At 32.8% G+C, this 20930-nt stretch overlaps 2 pseudogenes; both read left to right on the forward strand.

Moving 5' to 3' along the window:
* LOC149151731 (uncharacterized) overlaps positions 1-5085 on the forward strand; it is a 52058-nt pseudogene extending 46973 nt beyond the window's left edge.
* Positions 5086-17114: 12029 nt separating this feature from the next.
* LOC149151732 (transcription factor ABORTED MICROSPORES-like) lies at positions 17115-18319 on the forward strand (annotated as a pseudogene).
* Positions 18320-20930: the final 2611 nt, after the last annotated feature.

The raw sequence follows: 20930 nt of genomic DNA on the forward strand, positions 1-20930 counted from the left end.
AAGTTGTAAAATGCATCGAATATTCAAAACCATGGCCCAACTGCTAGCAACACATGGAAAATATCCCGTTTGAAACCTATTTCAAGATTCTTGCTCATGACATCATATATGGTTATTCTGATTATTTGAAGGTTAGTGTTTCATTTCATTAAAATGATATTGCAAGTACCAAAAAGAACAACATATATACTACAAGTACCAAAAGTAATATAAATACCTGGTCTGCCATTTTATATAGACACCAAGAAAATATGGAGATATGCCACCATTGTACTCCTGTGAAATCGGCCATGAGAAACAAAACTCTTCTCTATGATATCAGTACAAATAAGGCGAATGATTGCACTATAACATGAGTAGTTACTACAAGCTCAAAACATGAAACTACCATCTTATGCATAATATAGGTACTACTATAATCATGGTTACATGGATATAAAGTGTTACTATTACATCACTACTAGTAATTACATAGATACTTATATGCTTATATGTGCACAATGTAACTCCCATATGCATTCAAACTAGTCATCTTTCCATGATAAGGTGATATAAAGCTCTTTGTAAGTAGAAGTTATACCATCAACATACAAATTATTATGGAAACATAGTAGGTAATATTATATGAACCAACGTAGATGAGTACTATACCTTGTAAGGGTAATGGTTAAGGGATATATCATATATGGTTACACCCTACACCCTCATCTATAGTATGAAAAGATACAGTAGTGTGATAATACTGATTAGAATGACTCGAAGCCATTTTTTGAAACTTTTGAATCAAGTTATTTTGGAAGTTATTTATTCCTGTGAAAGTTTCTATTTTTTCAATGACACTTGTGATTTAAAGGGAGTGATTTCTCATAAATAACGTGATTTCCTTGGGCCAAAATGACATATTTCTTGGTTAGCAAAGTCAACTATGACACATAGCTTGCACAATCCATTCTACTCTCCTAAAAGAGAACCTAGACCTCACATGAAAACTCTAGGTATGAGTCTAGAGAAAGCCAACTTCTTAATTGACCAAGATCACCAAGGAATTCTCCTATGGTGTATTGATCAATAGTCTCTTAATTGACCAACACCATCAAGGATTTATCCTATAATGTACTGATTAATAGTTTGGACTTCAACTCAACGTTGATGGGTCTTGTGTATAATGCTCAGTGATCTTCTTTGAGAGGGAAATATGTCAATTTATAGCATATGTAACTAGAGAAGGAAATTTTGATGTAATGAAGAAAGATATCCAACCCCCTTATCATTGAAAAACACTTATTCCATGTGCCAAAATACCCTACATCACTTGGTCTATGTGACACTATACCCTACATCACTAGATAAATGGCACTTCAAGTGATAAATGTGTCCATTATTGCAAGGAAGTTAACTTTTAAAGTGATAATATATCTCTCTCTCTTTGTGTGTTTCGAGAGAAGTTGACCCTATCACTTGGATAACACTCAAGAAATTGGGTTCATCTCAAGTGATACATATAGCCATTATCGCAAGGAAGATGACTTTTAAAGTGATAATATCTCTCTCTCTCTTGTTGTGCGTTTCCATAGAATTGACCCTATCGCTTGGATAAAACTCAAGGTGTGGGTTTGTTACAAATGATATTAGAACATATTACAACATTATCCTACTGTGAGAAAAAAATAGGCTTAAATGTTAAAGCTTTTATGGATTTTGTTACGATGATGAATTGTAACTAAGCACTAAATTGATTTCATTACCACAATGAAGAGAGGACATAAGTAGGTGATAAGAGTACAAACGAAGTTATAGCAATGACAAGGTTGACATCACAAATGGTTATTTTGATTATCTGAAGGCTAGTGTTTCATTTCATAAAAATGATATTGTAAGTAACAAAAACAAAAACATGAGATAGGATTGGTGCATGGAATCCACCACCCCAGATACATTCATTTCATCATTTGCATGACCTCCAGTCTATTCGAATTCGCTTGCATGAGGATAAGTTTGATATATCAGTGGACTAATCAACATGTGAGATAGTCATGAGTCCAACAGATGCATGAAATTAGGATTGACACCTCCAATAGGGTGGGTTTATATATTTTCATATAGGATATGATTCCTTATGTGAGTGGATTTGGCTTACTTTTTTTTTACAGTTTAATTGCATGAAGACAAGCTTTAAGGGTTAATAAAATTGGGTAGTTGATAAGTATGAAAAAGATGTTGTCTGCTCTAGTTGGTTAGTTCCACATCATATAACTTATTGAACTAGAATGGAATATCCCTATAATGGTATTTTGTTCCAGTAAGTACTCTACTCAATGCATAAGTGTTCTAAGAATCAAAATATGACATTATTCTTAGCATACTCGGTACCTCCAAATGAAATTGCTAGAATCAAAATATGACATTTTTCTCAACATACTCGGTACCTCCAAATGACATTTCTACTTATACTTTTGAATCCACCATCGCCTACTTCCAAATGAAATTTCTACCGATCATGGTTCTAGAGGTCGTCTTCCCTCGAATGTTTGGATTTTTATGTGAAATGCACTGACCAAAGGTCAGATGCAGACGTGAGGTAGCTTGGATGAGTCTTAGATCCCACTGGCACTAGTGCTAACCACAACTCCATTGTCAGAGATAAAATCAGTTGCCTTGGATTTGAATTTGGGTTGTCAAGCTACAGCACTAGAGGAGAGGATGTGCACCCTGCTAAGAAGCATAGAGTTGCAACTAAATCTGAAGGTAGCCACTAATTTCTCTTAGGAGAAGAATAAGAATACTAACCGGCGTCTCGTTCCTTATACACCACACCAACATGCACACAACCATCTAGTCCTCTTCAGTGTTTCCATGGTTATATTCAATGTTTCCATGGTTATAAGTAGCATTTAATGTTTATAAACTAATGCTAGCATTAGTTTCAAATCTTGGAAACATGAATCAAATAAATGCATGGAACAAAGATAGTGTATGAATAATATCAATGATATGGTTTGTCTGCCTTGGGAAAAGGCCAAATAAGACCATCAATTATCTTATTGGTCGTCAAAGTTAAATTGATAAATTGATAGGTTGAGAACAATGGTCATTTTATGAACAAGGTAAAGTTCATAAAAACTTTGGATTAATATGCACAAGTACTAATGCTAACTTATACTATCGATTACTATAGTCCCATGTCATATACGGCAAGGACTAATAAGAAAAATACTCCCATCTTCATGTCTCACAGATTAAAGTCCAAACTCTAAAGAGAGACTATGAACTATAATGAATTAATAAACTCTCAATGAATTTGTTGCTCTGTTGAAAGATTTTTATTTTTGTAATTACTTATATATATGGTTGATGTTATTTGTTTTCTAGAGGTAGTGTTTTTTTAGTGCACTCTAAATATGTTATTTAAAAAATAAAATCTCTAGTGTTCCTGAGGTTTTTCGAGGAATCCCTAGTGAGGGATGTTACATGTGGCAACTCTTTAATGCTTTCTCTATCCCATTTCCATAATATGTTGTTATGTTTCAACATTCTTTGTTTGTTTGATGTTTTGTAAAAGCTAATAGATCATTTTCGATAGCCCGGTCAATATAAATGTGGACACAACCTCAACCATGAGTGAGAATTATGAGTCACGAATATAGGGTCAATTTTGAGACTCCCCTTCAAAGGATCTAGGTCTAGCCATATGGCATTTATTTTCCTTCACTCATCAGCTTTGAACATTGTTATTCTCCTGCCATGGGGTTTAATCACACAACCATTGAATATAGTCACTAAAGTTTCTTTAGTTAATAATCGCATCAATAGCCCAAAAAATAGATTTTTGGGGCTCTGCATAGAGATTCTAGCAGGGAAAATAGATTTTCAAGGCTTTGCATGATGAGTCCACTCCAAGGGTTCCTTCGATGTGGAGAAGGCAAGGCCATGGATTTTTGTCAAATATCCAATAAATCGAGAGACTCCTAAAACTCCATCCTTGCGCAAATCTTGGTTGAACAAATGTGGGACCAACAATTCCTATTGCTATAAACCCTTGATACCCAACAATAAGATGCCTAGCAAAAACCAAAACTATCGTTTTTTTAGCATTATTATGCATTGATTCATATTTACTTTTATGGAAGGTCTTCAACGTTCATTGTGGAAAGAGCTACAGATTACCATGGATCAACTACTTGAGAGTTGATATCAAGTGAGGTAGTTTTAGTCCAAATGAATAAAAGCTTATCATTCGTCTGCATACCATTTTTAGAAACAAGTTGGTTTAAGTTTCATCGATTTATTAGTTTGTGGTGGTGCATTAAAGGATTGACATTAAGATATATTTTAATGGATTAAATATGTGCACGTGGGCATACATGGAATTCCACCCACCTAGAAGAATAGATAATGATATTTAAAATTACTAGAACTCTTGGATAAAGAAAGAGCTTTCTAAAGGTGAGATAATCTCAAAGAACATTGAGATTTCCAAAGTAAATATTAATTTTCCATAGTTCTTGTTCAAAGAATCTGCAACTCTCGACAATAAGAGTAAGTTGCTAAAAAATCAAGAATTTTAACCATCTCGAGAAACAAAAAATGTAAGAATAGTAATTTGCAATATATATTACAATGGCACAATGATATGCAGGTTCAAGGACTCCCAGTTTCAAATACATTGCATGGCAACAACATCTTCAACCCAAATGAAGGATCCTTTTGTTATAATCCAAATTTAGAAAAAAGTAATGGACTTACACTACTTCATCCATGAATGAGAGTGACTACATGAGATCCTTGAATATGGCATTGTTAATTTATTCTCGTCATGAAACATTAGATCATGTTGATCATGCTAACATAGCTAGATTGTGGGAATCTGGTTCCAACTATAATGGAGTTGTTTTAGGATATTTCAAGTGCTTATACAACGGTGAACTATATAACCATGGCACTAAAAATAGTTGTATCTATTTGCCTCCACTTTATGATGACAATGAATAATCTACAACCATTGATTTAAAAGATAGTGACAATAATTCACTAAGATATATGGAGAAAAACCAAAAAAATGAGATCAATATAGCCCAAGAAACATGAGCATAAAATGTGAACAAAGTAATTTAAGATGCAAGAAGTGGAAAGGAAACAATGATATAACCAATAAATTGAAGATAATAATCCAAACACTAGGAACAGAGCATTTGTCAACATATAAATTTTTGCATTACCTCATTGTCCACTCTAAGAAAGGTTTTTCTTGAAGATATACAAGCATCATTTACATCAAAATATGTCTGCCCAATCATGAATACATTTATTTAGACTTGCAAATTCTAATAAAATGATCTAGAATATAAAAAATCAGTATGAAAACAATGATCAAATGGGAAAAGGGGTAGATTTTAAATGTGTGTAACAACCAACTCCTTTGTTCAAAAACCTAGATTGTATTTATACCCTCATCCAAGGTCTTCAAGCATGGCTCACTAAAGGTGTATCAAGAGGATATTAGTCCCTTGGCTATAGAATTGGACTATTTCTATTTTTATTTTAGCGAAATGGAAAAGTTGTGGAGACAAGCCACATTCTTCTTATTTCACTGGGCCATGACAAATGAATAAAGAAAATAGTATAAACCCCTTGGAAAAGGAAAGTTGAGAAGAACAAATACCATGAAAAAACAAATAATCTAATGAGTTGAAGGGCTAAAAAACATACAACCCATAACGAACCTTTCCATCCAAATATTATTCTATGTTGGGCCACAAAAAAATATTTAGATAGAAATTTCATGTAGTCGACTACTACAAAGGAAATTCAAACCCCAACTTGTTGTTCCACTTCTAATTTTACACAAAATTACCTCATATTTAAAGGTATCACCATATCTTATACTAAAAAAAATTCAAAAAATTATATCCTTTGGAGAAATAGGATCATCAAACAAAATTGAACCATACATATTAATGAACCTTACTTTATATGTTAATATTAGGATGAACGTATGTTTCTATTGGAAAGAGAGAAAATTTCATAGATACTAATGAATCCTTATGCATTACCTACATTCGAATGAGCTAACACAAATTAATGGCACCAAGAGAGCGATGATATTATATTTTTGGCAGAGATCTTCAATCTCTTCCTCCAACTTCAAGATTCTTCTTGTCTATTGCAACAAAAACGAAAATCCCCAATGGAGATCATTGCCTTCACAACTACTCCATTTCTATTAGTGCCTTGTGCATACAATTGGACTCTTTCCCGCTAGATTTATTTGATGCCATTTCATTTATCTACACTGATAGGTGAGAGCTATTCATAGCTCACTAAAGGTGTATCAAGAGGCTATTAGTCTATTGGCTATATAATTGGACTCTTTTAATTTGTAACTTGGCGAAATTGAAAAGTTGTGGAGCTAAGTTCCATTCTTCTTCTTTCACTGGGACATGTAAAATAAATGAAGCAAATAGTATTGACCTCTTGGAGAAGGATAGTCGAGAACAACAAATAACATGAACAAACAAAGAATCCAATGAGCTGAGTCGAGAGGGGTCTCCCTTTGTAAACAAGCATCCATAGGCTTGTTAGAGTCAGTATGAATCTTTACTAGAAGTTGAGTAGTCTTCACATCACCAACCACATCCAATGGAAAGGTACCAACCCCTAAAATACAAATGATGTCTCGAAATAAGGTGTAATCAATACCAATAATATCATCTTTTGAATATATTCTCAAACCTAAATGCCTCAAACTCTAATGTAAAGAGGTCATCATCAACTACAATCATAACAACTAGATCACACATGTTATTCACTTCTTTATTGGAAGCTTCACCATCATAAACAAGTTATATTGTTGGATTCATCAATTTACAACTCACTTTGCAATCACCATCCACACGTGTCTCGCCACAGAAGTCCCACTCCACAGCTGACCTTCCACTAGTTCCTCTTATACTTGGAACTATTTTAACTGAAAACAACTTGAGATAACTGACTTTGATTGCTACGAATTAGAAATCACACATGCTTAACTAAAATCTAACTCCAACTCGAATTTACTGCATAAAATGGGTGACACAAGCCATGTCCCAAGAGTTAACCGCATCCAAGTTCTCTGTTGATGTGGAAATTCAAATTTTATCAATTTAATCAAGGAAAAATCAAATTGAGAATTTCTTGCTCCATTTTTCAACATTCCCTCTCAGCAAGAAAGGGATTATCAACCACCCCTATCTTGCCCCTGTGGAACTCGAAATTCCCTCTTGACAAAGATTGTTTTCAAAATGTTAGCATCTGGTTCCTTTGTTAGAATGTAGTGTAGCAACATTATTCCCCTTTACACACAGTCTCGTAAATGGTGATACCATATATCTATATGATTGGATCAATCGTGAAATATAGGATTCTAAGATATTTTGATGCAACTCTGATTATCACAGTAGATCACAGTTAGATCCATCTTCTGACCAAACAGTCCAACAAGTATCTTTCTCATCAATATCACCTCACACGTTGCTTGACTTGCAACCATGTATTCTACTTCTATCGAGTTGAGCACGACATAACTTTGATTCTTGTTGTACTAAGAAATAGATGTAAACCCAACATTGAAATTTCCACCTGATGTACTCTTTCGGTCTGATGGACTTCGCACCCAATCTGCATCTGTGAAGCCACACGACTTCACTCCCTCTCCCTATCTGTACCATATTCCAAACTGGGTAGTGCCTCTGAGGTACCATAAAACATGCTTAACTGCCTTCCAAAATAATTAGGTTTGTCCTAGCTATAAGTTTTCTTAGTTTATTGACTACATAACACATATATGGCCATGTGTTCACAAGATACATGAGTGAACCCACTAACTACCGATAAATGGTAGCATCCACTTCTTCACATGCAGTGGCATCCTCCTTCCTCTAATTGTTTTCTAGAGGTGTCTCCATGCATTTACAACTCTCCATGCATAATCTCTGCAGTATCTCTTTTGCACACTTTCCTTGAGAGACAAATAGTTCCCCATCATCTTGCCATACTTCCAACCCAAGGAGGTAGTGCATGAGACCCATGTCTTTCATTTCAAATTCCCTTGCAAGGTCCTCCTTGCAAGATCTGATCAATTTCTCATCATTAGTTAAAATCAAATCATCAACATATAAGAAAATAATAATAAATTTACCTTCTACCAAAATGTGATTGAGGTTTGCATCCGCTTCACTTTTGGTGAAGCCCAAACTGGTGAGATAACTATTGATCCTCGTGTACCAAGCATGGGGTGCTTGTTTGAGACCATACAACGCTCACTTGAGTCTACACACATGAGACTCCCGTTCAAATGTCTCAAAACCTTCTGGTTTCTCGATGTACACCTCCTCCTCAATAACCCCATTGAGAAATGTTGTTTTTACATCCATCTGGTGGATCTTCCACCCCATCTGCATAGCTAGAGCAAGAATTGATCTAATGGATGAGTACCTTATTACAAGAGAAAATGTATCCTCATAGTCAATTCTTAAATTGATATGTTTTTGTCTTAATTGTTAATTGTCTTAAATGGGTTTCGTCTTAAGTGGTCATTGTCTTAAATATAAAGTTTTGTCTTAAAATATCCGTCTTAAAATATTTTTTGTCTCAAACTATTTTTGTCTTAAATATAAAGTTTTTCCTTAAAATATTTTTGTCTTAAAGTGTTTTTGTCTTAAATATAAAGTTTTGTATTAAACTATTTTCATCTTAAATATAAAATTTTGTCTTAAAATATTTGTCTTAAATTATTTTTGTCTAAAATTTTATATCTAATACAATTCAATTGATATTAAATTTTAATGTAAAATAACTAAAACAGAAAAGTGACTTTTTAAGAAAAAAGATTTCTTTTGCCTTAAAAAAATGTCTTAAAAGTACCCTTGGTGTAGTAGTGGTTGTTGATATACTTTTATGGACTCCATTTTCTACCCTTCAAAGAATATTTTTTTATAGCAGTGATCTACTTGTTCATATATATTTTAGTTACTAATAATTTTAGCAACAACCACATAATTAAAATTGATTGACATAAGTCATTTTCTACCCTTAAAAAATGAATGGCACTAATAGACATATATCAATGACATTTACTTATGTGGTTACTGCTAATTGATCACTCTCATGTGTGGGGAGCATTAATAGACCATCAATGACTATGGTTGACCTTGGTTGACTCTGGTTGACATGGGTTGACTATGCTTGTTCATATTTAAATATAATTCACCATGATATATTATGGTTGGTCATCTTTTGAAATGTTAACCATGATTAACTATGGTTGACCATAGAAAATTTGGGTAGACTACAGTGAGCCATGGAAGACCATCTTGACCATGGGTAGCCATGGTTAACTCTATGGCATGGTTAATTATGGTTGAGAATGTCTGACTATGGTTGACCATATTTGACTATATTCACTATGGGTGACCATGTTTGACCATGTAGACTATGTATGGATACATCATGGGAGCTTCACCTTCTCAACCAATATCATACTACCTTTAATCATTAAATAGGGTTTTTCAAAATTTTAAAACCGTACTTAATATATTTTAGGTACTGTGAGGGGGATGTGGGGTAGGGGGTTTATAAGTTATAAGAGGTACAAGAAACAATGCTTGGTTTAATTGAAAATAAGGGACATATATTAAAAATAAGGGTTATTTTTATTAGAAAGATGTATTAGGAGAGGGTGTTCAACACAAGGATTTTGGGATGATTTTATGAATATTTACTAAGATTGAAGGTATTCTTTAATAACTAGTGAATGTAGGTGTTATGACACAAGATGAATAAGTGGAGACCTTATGGGCCATATTTGACTATGGTTGACCATGGTCAACTATATTTGGTTATGGTTGGCTATGCTTTGACTATGGCTTGATAATCTATAAAATACCATGTATATTCAACTGGACAGTTTGTCACAATAGATCTATTAAAATAAAATAAAATATATACCATGAAGGGTTAAGTTCTTTAAATTCTACATCTATTATTATGGATTTTGTGGTTTATGCATATAATTGATAAAAATGTGTAAAATAGAGAACAAGTAAACACAGTCACTTGCAAACCATAATGAACACCAACATATGCTCTAGAAAACCCTTGCATGAGAAAACCCAACTAGAAATTGAAATGTGTCTACTCTCTTTTGTTTGGTATGGAGATGATGCAAGTAAAAAGAAGAAGGCAATATGGAGTTTCTTGAGACCTGTGATCCTTGAGCTACTATAGAACACAAACCCCCTATGTTATTCTCTCTTAACACTCAATTACTCTACACTAGATGAGATGGATATTAACCCCCTATGTCATTCTATTTGCTTGCATTTTAGCCCCTATGTTATGAATATTGATGAGATGGATGGCAATTTCATTGATGATGATAATGTTGTTCCATTAGGATTTGAATCTACAAAAAAAGATTATAAGCCATATCAACACCGTGATAAGAATAAATCAGTTTTACTTAAGAATAAAAAACAAGGTAACTATGCACACAAATGATTACATAAATGATGTAAATGAATAGAACCATTGACCATTGACCCCATCTATCAAGGTCAATTATGGCTAGATTAATGGATGGTCATGGAAAATTTTGATACATGTTTAAGGACATACTTGGCCTTCTTGGGGTTACCTGTACTACTTTGTAGAGTTAGCCATACATCTTGCTTGGACATTTTAGTATCTGTAAGCCTCAGTTATTTTTTAATGGTTGATGGTAGTTTCTTCCCTTCAAAGCCTTTCTTCATCAACACTTATATTTTTAAAGCACTTATGTGGTGGTTGTAAGTGTACACCTCTCTTCTTCCTTTACAATAAATCCTCTTCTAATTAAAAACTTAACCAATCTTATTAAGGTTACTTGAATCTCCACTTAAAAGTTTTTGTCATACATAGTAATTGGAGCTTTTATCATTGACAAGGCTCTTGTTCTTTCCATTTAATAGTTCATTATGAGATCTACAATTTCAACTTCAATGCCTTTTTAAAGACTGGCTTCTTTTTCTCTTTTAGAGAGGATTTTATTTCTACAACTTTTTCTCCTTTTCTTTATTTATGAGAGGTTATTTTGCAATTGGGTAGCTAACAAGTCCTAGTCATTCAGACCCAATTTTTCCTTATGTTTACTGTCTACATTTCACTTAAGGATTTTGCATTAGGATTTGAACCTATGAAACATAAATATGAGCTATATTAACATCATTATAAAAATAAATAAGTTTTACGTAGGAATAAAAAGCATAGTAATTATGCATTCAAATCATTGCATAAATGATGCAAACAGATAGAACCATGGACAACTGATCCCATCTATCATGGTTAATAGTGGTTAGATTAATGGATGTTCATTGAATAATTTGACCAAATGTTTAAGGACATACTTTCCTTTCTTGGGGTTACTTGTCCTTCTTTACAAAGTTAGCCATATATCTCGTTTGGGCATTTTAGTATCTACAAGCCTCACTGTTTGTTTAATGGTTGATGGTGGTTTCTTCCCTTCAAAGGCTTTATTTTGGTTCTTCACTAGCACCTATATTTCTAAAGCACTTATGTGGTGGTTGTAAGTGTATACCTCCCTTGTGCCTTTACAATAAAACCTCTTCTAATTCAAATTTAACTAATCTCATTAAGGTTACTTGACTCTCCACTTCAGAGTTTTGGTCATACTTCCTAATTGAAGCTTTTATCCTTGAAATGTCTCTTGTTCTTGCCATTTAATAGATCATTGTGAGATCTACAATTTCAACTTCAATTTCTTTTTGAACACTCACTTATTTCCCTCCTTTGGAAGAATTTTTTCCAACAAAATTCTCTTTTTCATTGTTTATGAGAGATTATTTTATAGTGACATAGCTAACCAGTCCTAGTTGTTAGGATACAATTTTTCCTTATATTTAATGTATGTTCCACTTGAAGAAAAATTATTAATATCAAAAATATTAATATTAGTATTTCCCAACATACATCTCTAATTTTAATAAACTATTATTAATTATAAACTCACATAATACCCAATTATCATACCTATCTTTATTTAATATGGTCAGTCTCTTTACATTATTATAAATAGCAAATAATATATTGTATTCAATACAACAATAATATTAAATATTCCTTCAAACTCAAACCCCAAACAATTCAAAGCCTCAAGTGCTTAACAAAAATATAATAATAAAAAACAAATGAACCTCACGGTTAAAAAAAAAACTCAGAAATTCTTAGTATCACCTCTATCCTTTCTCATCGTACCTCCCACCACTCTCATCCCGCTCCTCTAATGATCCTTCTCTCTTTCCCATAACCAATTGCTCGATTGTGCAACGAGTTGTGAGAGAAGCGGAAGGGTAGATCCAGCAATGAATTACACCAAATAATGCATAAGGTTGGTGTGGTGATATGTGGGTAGGGTAGCGTAACCGGTGATCCGGTGATATGGATAAGGGTGGTGAGGTGACATGTGGGTAGGGTAGCGTAACGGGTGATCGGGTGATTTGGGAATTATTTTACTTTTACTTTTACTTTTACTTTTATTTTTATTATATTTTAATATTTTAAAACTAATTATTTTAAATTTTAAATATTTATTTCTAACTTAATTGTATTATTTATTTTATATATATTATGAATTATTTATTTTTTATTTTATTTATAGTTTAAACAAATATATGTTTTTTAAAATTTATTACAGTATATTATTATAATTATTACTTAATTTTTTTAAAGTAAGTTAAGTTTTGGCTATATATATAAATATTTTATTGTTGGCTTGACTTACGAGCTTAGATCTAACTTAACTCTAGATCTATCAAAGTCCAGAGGGATCAAATCTTTCGAGGTGCAAACCTTTTTTTTGAGTGCAAAACTTGAGGAAGAGTTCGCACCTCGAGAAATTTGATCCTTATCGGCACTTCTTTCGAGGTGCAAACCTCTTTTTGAGTGCAAAACTTGAGGAAAACTTTGCACCTCGAGAAATTTGATCCTTATCTGCACTTGATAGATCGAGAGTTAAGATGGATCTAGGCTGATTTCACTCGTGTGTGCCTAATGAAAATATAACGAAAATATGATTAATTTTATCAAAACATGTAAATTGTTCTAATATTAATATAATCATTTTAAATAAAATAACAAACATATGATTAAATTGATCAAAATATGTAAATTCTTCTAATATTAATATAATCATTTTAAATATGCTAAATATCTAGATTAATTTGATCATTTTAATTTGAAATTTACTTAGTTACCTCATTTTGTTGAGATGATAAATATTGTTAATAACTTGAATGATGAAAAATGATGAAACAAAATTTTCAATGTAATAGTGTTGAATGATAGAAAATGTGAATAACTAGCATTTGCACCACATGTTGCAAAGGAAACGCCGTAAGGCAATGGCATAAGAAACATTAGTGATTTTGTTTCTTTATTGGTGTTTTTTTTTATCATATGTTATGTTTTAGGGAGATGCCAACCAAGATAGGTTCAAAGTGAAGGATGCACAACACTTCACTCGAAAAGATTTATGAAAATTCTCTTCATTAAGATTTTGGAATCTTTATAAGTAAATGTTTTAAATCAAACATTTCATGACAAAGTAATCTCATATCACCTTAATTCACAATGTAATGGATAATAGTTTTTGTTCATTAGAAATTGGTCTAATTTTATGAGGAAAGCTTAATAGAAAGACTTTAGTAGTAAGAGGAACATTAATAAACTCCCTCATCATTTGTTATATAATGTTGTTAATTTAGCTACTTGTTTCTTCTTATTTTTAGTAATATGTCCAAACTATAAAATAATGGTATTATTTATTCTCCTTGGACCGTTGTATCCTTCTAGTGCCATCAATAAATTTCAATTTTCAAAATAAGGTTTCCTTGTTCCGATAAAAAAAAAGTGTTAGATGTAATACCTGTCTTTGAATTTCTCTAGCTTTTATTCCCAAGAAATTCTATTAAAGATTCAAAAACATTTTTTTAATTTCTCTGGCACAAAAATAAATGTTTGAGCTTAAAAAAATATCGTACTTGACACAAAGCTCTTCTTTTTGCAAAAATGATGAACTCACAATCACAACAGAATCCAGTTCGCATAATTGAGGAAGAAGACAATTCTATACTTGTAATGGAAAACTTGTTAAAAGATAAAAAATAAAATAACCAGTTGCTAGATGTCGACAAACGTACAAGTGGAAGAGATTTGCCTAAGTAAATAGATCATCAACGACACTATGCGAGTTGTCAATTTAAGGCTTGAATAGATTATTTATGAAGCTTGTGAAATTTGGGAGAATCACGGTATTATTGTTGAGCTTGATGACAATGTATCGAGTTGTTGTAGAGACATTTAAACAATTGAAAGAACAAAAGAAATTGCATTCATCTTTGAACAAGTTAGACTTTGTTTGGATTGTCTTAAATAAATGTCTTAACTACCCATATTGTGTAGTAGCGCTAGAGCCTTGTGCCCTGAAGGATGTAGAGTTTACCTTGGGTGCCAATATTTAGAATGAGGGGAAATGCTTGGAGGTTTTTCCCAAAATATGTTGTTTTATTAAAAAAAATGACAACTAAATTCACAGTCTTCATAGATAGGAAAAGTTGGAGCATTTGAGGTAATTGCACTTATATTAGATTTCCAAAACTATAGGTTTCAATTTTGTCTTTCATATTAGAGTAATCACACAATTAGTTCCCTTGATTCCCCGTGTCACTGCTCAACTTGAGTTTTAAGTTATTTTAACATCAGTAATCATTCATTTGTGTGGAGATTGGCTTTTGTTTTGACATATTCAATTAATGAGTTAAACTAAGATTAAATGTACCTAACCTAACTTAATCGAAACAAAACGAAAAAAAGAAAAAAGATGCTTAAAACTTAAAACTTACTATATAATCATTAAAACATGTATTATTTATATGATTATTGTTATCTCATAATTGAGTAAGGCCTCCTATTTCTTGTTATATCATAATTGCAGAAGGCTTAGGATCGGTTGACTTTTAAGGTTGACTTTTAATTGAGTGTCTAGATTGCTTCTCAAGGGAATATGCTCAGCGTATGCTTTGTCTAAGTGCTTTTCAATGGTTGTAGTGAGTTTCTTGTTATATAATAATTGCTTAAGGCTTCCTATTTCAACTTAGGGTGGATGAGGATCGGTTTACTTTTATTATTTTTTTAATTGAGTGCCTAGATTGCTTCTCAAGGGAATATGCTCACCATATGCTTTGTCGAAGTGCTTATCAATGGTTGTAGTGGGTTATAGATTTTGTTAGGTTGAATTGACTTTTAATAAATAAAAAAAAAAATTGTGCCATGTGGCTCCCTACCACCAATTTACTAATTCTGATTAGATGGGGAAATTAATATATAATAAAATTTTATTTAGCAGAATGGTCCATTTTACAAAAAGATGTGTAATGCTTGTTTTTCAAGTTAAATTAGATTCATGCCAGATGGCTCGCTGCCCACCAATTTCCTAGGGATTTAAGATCATTCCAATTTTAATAAATTCATATTCTAATTAGATTTGGAAATTAATATATAGGCAAATTTTATTTAGCAAAATGGTCAATTTTACAATAAGATATGTAATACCTTTTTATTCTCAAGTTAAAGTTAATAAAAATGACAATTTCCCAATAATGCCCCACAAGATTTGTTAAGAAGTTAAATAGGTAGGTTAGTACACAAGATTTGTTAAGAATTTAAATAAGTAGGTTAGTACAATATCTAGAATGGTTCTTAGTCTATTATTCCATTATTATTTAATCCTAGCAGGAGTTAGAGAATTTGACAAAAATCTGCAATACCTTTAAATAACTTTTGAATCAGTGCAGACATCTAACCATATTTGAATTTGTGTTACCAAAACTTTTCACAGGCCAAGTAAACAATTGAGCTGCAGATATGGAGTCACCAAAAGGCTTACTAAGTGCGGTTATTGAACTGGACGGTGACAAGAGAATGAGGTCATAATACTTCAAAAGGATTGGGCATCATAATCATTGCATCTTTGGATCACACCTTATTGTGAAACCATTCCATCATTGCAATCATTTAACCCACATATTTAAAAGAACATTGTTCCCTTTTATCAAAAGGGATCTAACAAATATCTCCATTTGCAAAATATTATGATTCTAAATATTTATGGAGGGGGAGTACCAAAAATCAAAACAAAATGTACATATCCGTTTTTTTATAATCAAAACAAAATATATAAATTTGTCATTTTTTATATAGATAATTGATTGTATATTTCATATATAACAATTAAATTGGGTGGAGTAGGTCTAAAATTGTTTTAGTTTGGCAGTTTCTTTTATGTAAAGAAATAAATTGACTATCCAAAATCTTCTGGGATGTAAGAAATAGATTAAAAATTCAAAATCCAAACACATCCAGTAAAAATGAAAAATGAAAAACTACCATTTACAAATCTCTAACAAATAATTAAATATTAAAATTTGCAATTAACATAAATTCAATAGTTTTAATTATAAAAAAATAAAACATCATAAAAATACTCCAAAAATTCAATAAAGACTATAAAGACTGAAACATAATCCAACCAACCTATTATCTAGAAATTTATGAAAAGCAGCTTGAAAATTATTACTAGCAGATTGATGAGAAGTGTTTGTTTCCATCACCATCCCATAAAAACTAAATATGTGCAGCTTTCAATAAAGAATATAAGTGAAGGTTTGTACTCAATCTGAAAAATTAGGCAGAAAACATAATTGATTTTAGAAGATTACCTCTAATGTCTAATCAATAACTTATAGATATAATCATAATGATACCAAGATTTATGACTAAGATACTCGGAAATGTTTAAAAAAACTGTAAATGTCTTTCATTTCCATGATGCAGTATGTGTTCAAATAAACACCATATCATATGAATAAAAAGCCTGGGTACCTGCTAACCCTTCCATCTGGCCTTATTGTTTCTGTTATATGGCTATACTTGCATGTAACAGTCAGAGACATTTCAATCGGGACCTTATTAGAATTTGGAATGCTGATAAACTTCTCTGCCATTTTCTTTGGGATCCCATTTGTAGAATGTTGTCTGTCACCCCCTCCACCATGATGTCTGAGTACGGAGACTCCGAAGATCTCTACATGATTATTTCTGCTTACTCCACTGTAGACCAGTAGAAAAAGAGAAATCAATGGTGCAATCTATGAACAACAGTGGGAAGATGAGTTGGGCTGGTGCAAAAAGTCCATCATTGCAAGAGGATGATCAAGGTCCATTCTCAACAAAGAAGAGTTGAAGAGTTTCCATGATGAAAAAATACATGTATGGACTGAAAGGGCTAGGAGGAGTAAAATGAATTGTATGCTCAATACCCTAAAGTCTCTGTTACCTGAGGGTCTCAATTCAAAGGTAGTACTTGATGATTGTTGTCTGGAATAACAGTTCAAGACACTAATATAGGCCATGAGCTAAGAAAATGAGTTTAAAATAGATTTTCATGACTGTACAAACGTGCTAGATTCAGATTGCAGAATTGATAGATTCTTATCAAAGCTGATGTTCTAGATGTTCTAGACACTGAATTGCTGAAGTATTTCTTTCTCAAGTGGACAAAGGAAGAATTGTTGATAAGGCCATTGATTATATCAAGACCCTCCAAACTACCTTGAAAGATTTGCAAGCCCAACAATCAGAATGTCTGAAAATTCTCTTGGTATTCACATCCTTTCTTCAGTTCCAGTAACATCATCACATCCAGGTCTATAGATTCTTGGATCCAAACTTTTGGGTGGCCAGGCTTTCATCACAATATGGGCCCCTGAGAAGACTGGTTTTCTGCCCAAATTATTTTCTATCATGGATGCCAATCAACTGGAGATTGTAAATTGCACCATAAACGCTGTTGGATCCAACATGGTGTATACCCTTTATGCTAAGGTAAGTAACAGTTCTAAACTTAACCGTGGAAATACTTTACTATCCTTTTACCAGCTACGATATTTGATACATTCTAGGAGCTATGTATACTGATAGTGTTATTTTCCAGAAATTCCTAATTGGATTTTCTGTTATATATAGAACTACATCCTGAAGTGTGCTTTCTTTGATTTTTTTTAGTCAAAAAACAATAACCAGCAAGTCACAGCCAAGGACTTGAGCTGTACCATAGATGAACTTAATACCACCATAGCTGGTCCTGAAGAACATACCTTACAAAAGGCTGGCAACAGATAATCTCTGTGGATATCCCAACCAGTGGATTTCTGCTCTAAGAGCGATGATTTGTTTTTTTTCTTTCATTTGTGCAATTTCTCTGCAAAATATATCCATTCCCAAGCTGGGATGCATACCTCAAACTACTTCTAATATTTTTTGCAGTTTTATGACACTTTGTGGTTGGGATGCATACCGATAAACTATAACCATTCCAAGGATGTGATGCCTACTTCAAACTTCTAACATTGGTTTTCCTAAAAATCCAATGCAGTTTTATAATACATTGTGGTAAGTAAATAGTGGGTTCAAAACTTCAAGCCCCTGTAAGAGCATGGATGCCTATTAATCTAATAAGTACAAAGTTACTGCAAATCTACATGAGAATTATTAATTTTTTTATTGAGCAATTATCTGTGTACCTCAGTGTGCTTTTCCAGTGAGGTGAGAAAATATCTGAAAATTTGAACATAAATACAACATACAATCATAGCATTATATAAGAAAAACTACTCCACAGACTCAAACCAGATTGATAGTAAAGCAGTTTAATGGACACTACTTTGGATCATCTATTTTGTAATTGGATACCCATTCAGAAAATATGTTAAGGTAATAAACAACATGGCATAATTATAAAATCTTGACACTAAGATTTTAAACTTTTCAGATAAACTATGACAATGAATAGAATGGTTTGACAATAAGGTGTGATCCAAAGATTCAATGATTATGATGTCCAATACTTTCAAAGTATTATGACCTCAATCCTTCTACTATGATGTGCTTCCAATTCTGATTGTTGGGTTGGGTCTTGATGTAATCTATGGCCTCGTCACCAATTTTTCCTTTGTCCACCTCAGAAACAAATACTTCAACAATTCAGTGTCTAGAAAATTAGGTTTGATAATAACAACAAAAAACACAACTTTGCAATCAAAATCTAACATGTCTGTACAAACATAAAGATCTATTTTATACTCATTTTCTTAGCTCATGGCTTGTATTAGTGTTTTGAACTTTTATTCCAGACAGAAATCATCAAGTACTACCTTTGAGACCCTCATTCGATAGAACGTGTAAAGCTATTCAAAGTAAGGAAAGCTGGATGGTGATGTAGAAAGAAGAGAAGAAGAAGTTGCTATGGCCTGGATCAGCAGGCTGTCCAACGGAAAGTCTGGAAACACTAACTGGTCTATCTTGTAGGCTTTGGTGTTCCCCTCAAAACCCTTGTCTCTTTAGAGAGCATGATCGGTTCCAAAGAATGAGAGGTCTCTGTTGCAAAAGAATGGGACAGTCAATGTTTTTCTTATTAAAAACAGAGGTTCCAAAGTAATTGTAACTGTTTTTCTTTTAGTGAAAGTGTATGCTTTTTTCTTTCTGGAAAATTAAAAAAAAAACTTTATAGAAAAAAAAAAGTGATGCACTCTAGCTCTCCTGGACCTCAGTCTTAGATCTAGAACTATTTTCCTAAGCTCAAAAACATACAAATTCTCGCTAGTGCATAATCATATGTCTCACCAAGTCTGCGCCCTTAAACTGACTCCTTAAAACCAAGTCAAATTGTCTCATTGAACTCAAGTCTCACTATCTTGAACTCAAGTGAACTGTCTCTTGAACTCGAGTCAAACTGCCTTACTGAAATGAAGTCAAACTTACAGAATTTGTATTTATGTTACAACAGTTTTGATGGAAGGTTAAGATTTTGATTTTCTAGGGTTAGGACTTGTATTTATGTGCAGATACAATCACCATGGTCTAGATATTTAGCACTATCAAGGTTCAAGATTAACTGAAGAAGGTGAGCTTCATAAAACTTCTGCTTGAAAATTTGGAGTCAAAAATGAAAAGTTCTGCCAATGGGGTTGTGGTTGAAAAATTGAAGATGACAGAATGTCAGACACCCACAAACTTTCAGTTTCCCTTAAGACATGAGTAAGGGATTGGGGCCATGTTAAAATCCTAGATAATTTTGATGATAGTATATCCCGGTCATGATAACTAAGCCACAGAAAACAACTCATGCTCTGCATTTCGCCCTTTGAGGGCCACTTTTCTTGTGATGCTGGACCTATTCAGGTCAATTGCAATACTTTTCTTTAAGTTAAAGAATCCATCCTTGGATAAAATAAAATAAAATAACCCTAAAGAATTCCTTGCAAAGTCTGAATCATTACATTCAAGGAAACAAGGCCCAATTATACCCTTAGTGTTATACTCACATTTTAAGATATTTGGTATAGACCATTGGCTGATTTTGTTTATAATTAGTGTGTAGACTGGAAATGTAATAGGGAATTCTGTATAGAGCTCTCATTGTTGTGCAAATGTATGGGACAAGGACTTACATAAATCCAAAAATAGAAAGTGAGTATGTGAATTTTTTTATTGTATTGATAATAACTAGTATACTAAAGGAATCATTATATTCAAGGAAATAAGGCCCTGTTATACGTTGTACTCACATTTATAGAGAGTTGGTATTAATAATTAGACCTGTTACCCACCAATGTGTAGAATAACTTTGGAAAAGGATGAGGGATGTACAGAGCAAAGTTGTTCAACTTTGGTAGAAAATGGGAAGACAAACTGTCAGAGTTAGAAGCTACAAGCATTGCACCTCATATCATGGTAGTTCAATGAGGGCATGAGTCGAGGTAAAAGTGTGTATTTTAGTTTACACA

This window comes from Pinus tabuliformis, chromosome 9, assembly GCF_031772625.1.
Source record: "Pinus tabuliformis cultivar Carrire ecotype Pingquan chromosome 9, CPIR1, whole genome shotgun sequence".
NCBI classification, from domain to species: domain Eukaryota; kingdom Viridiplantae; phylum Streptophyta; class Pinopsida; order Pinales; family Pinaceae; genus Pinus; species Pinus tabuliformis.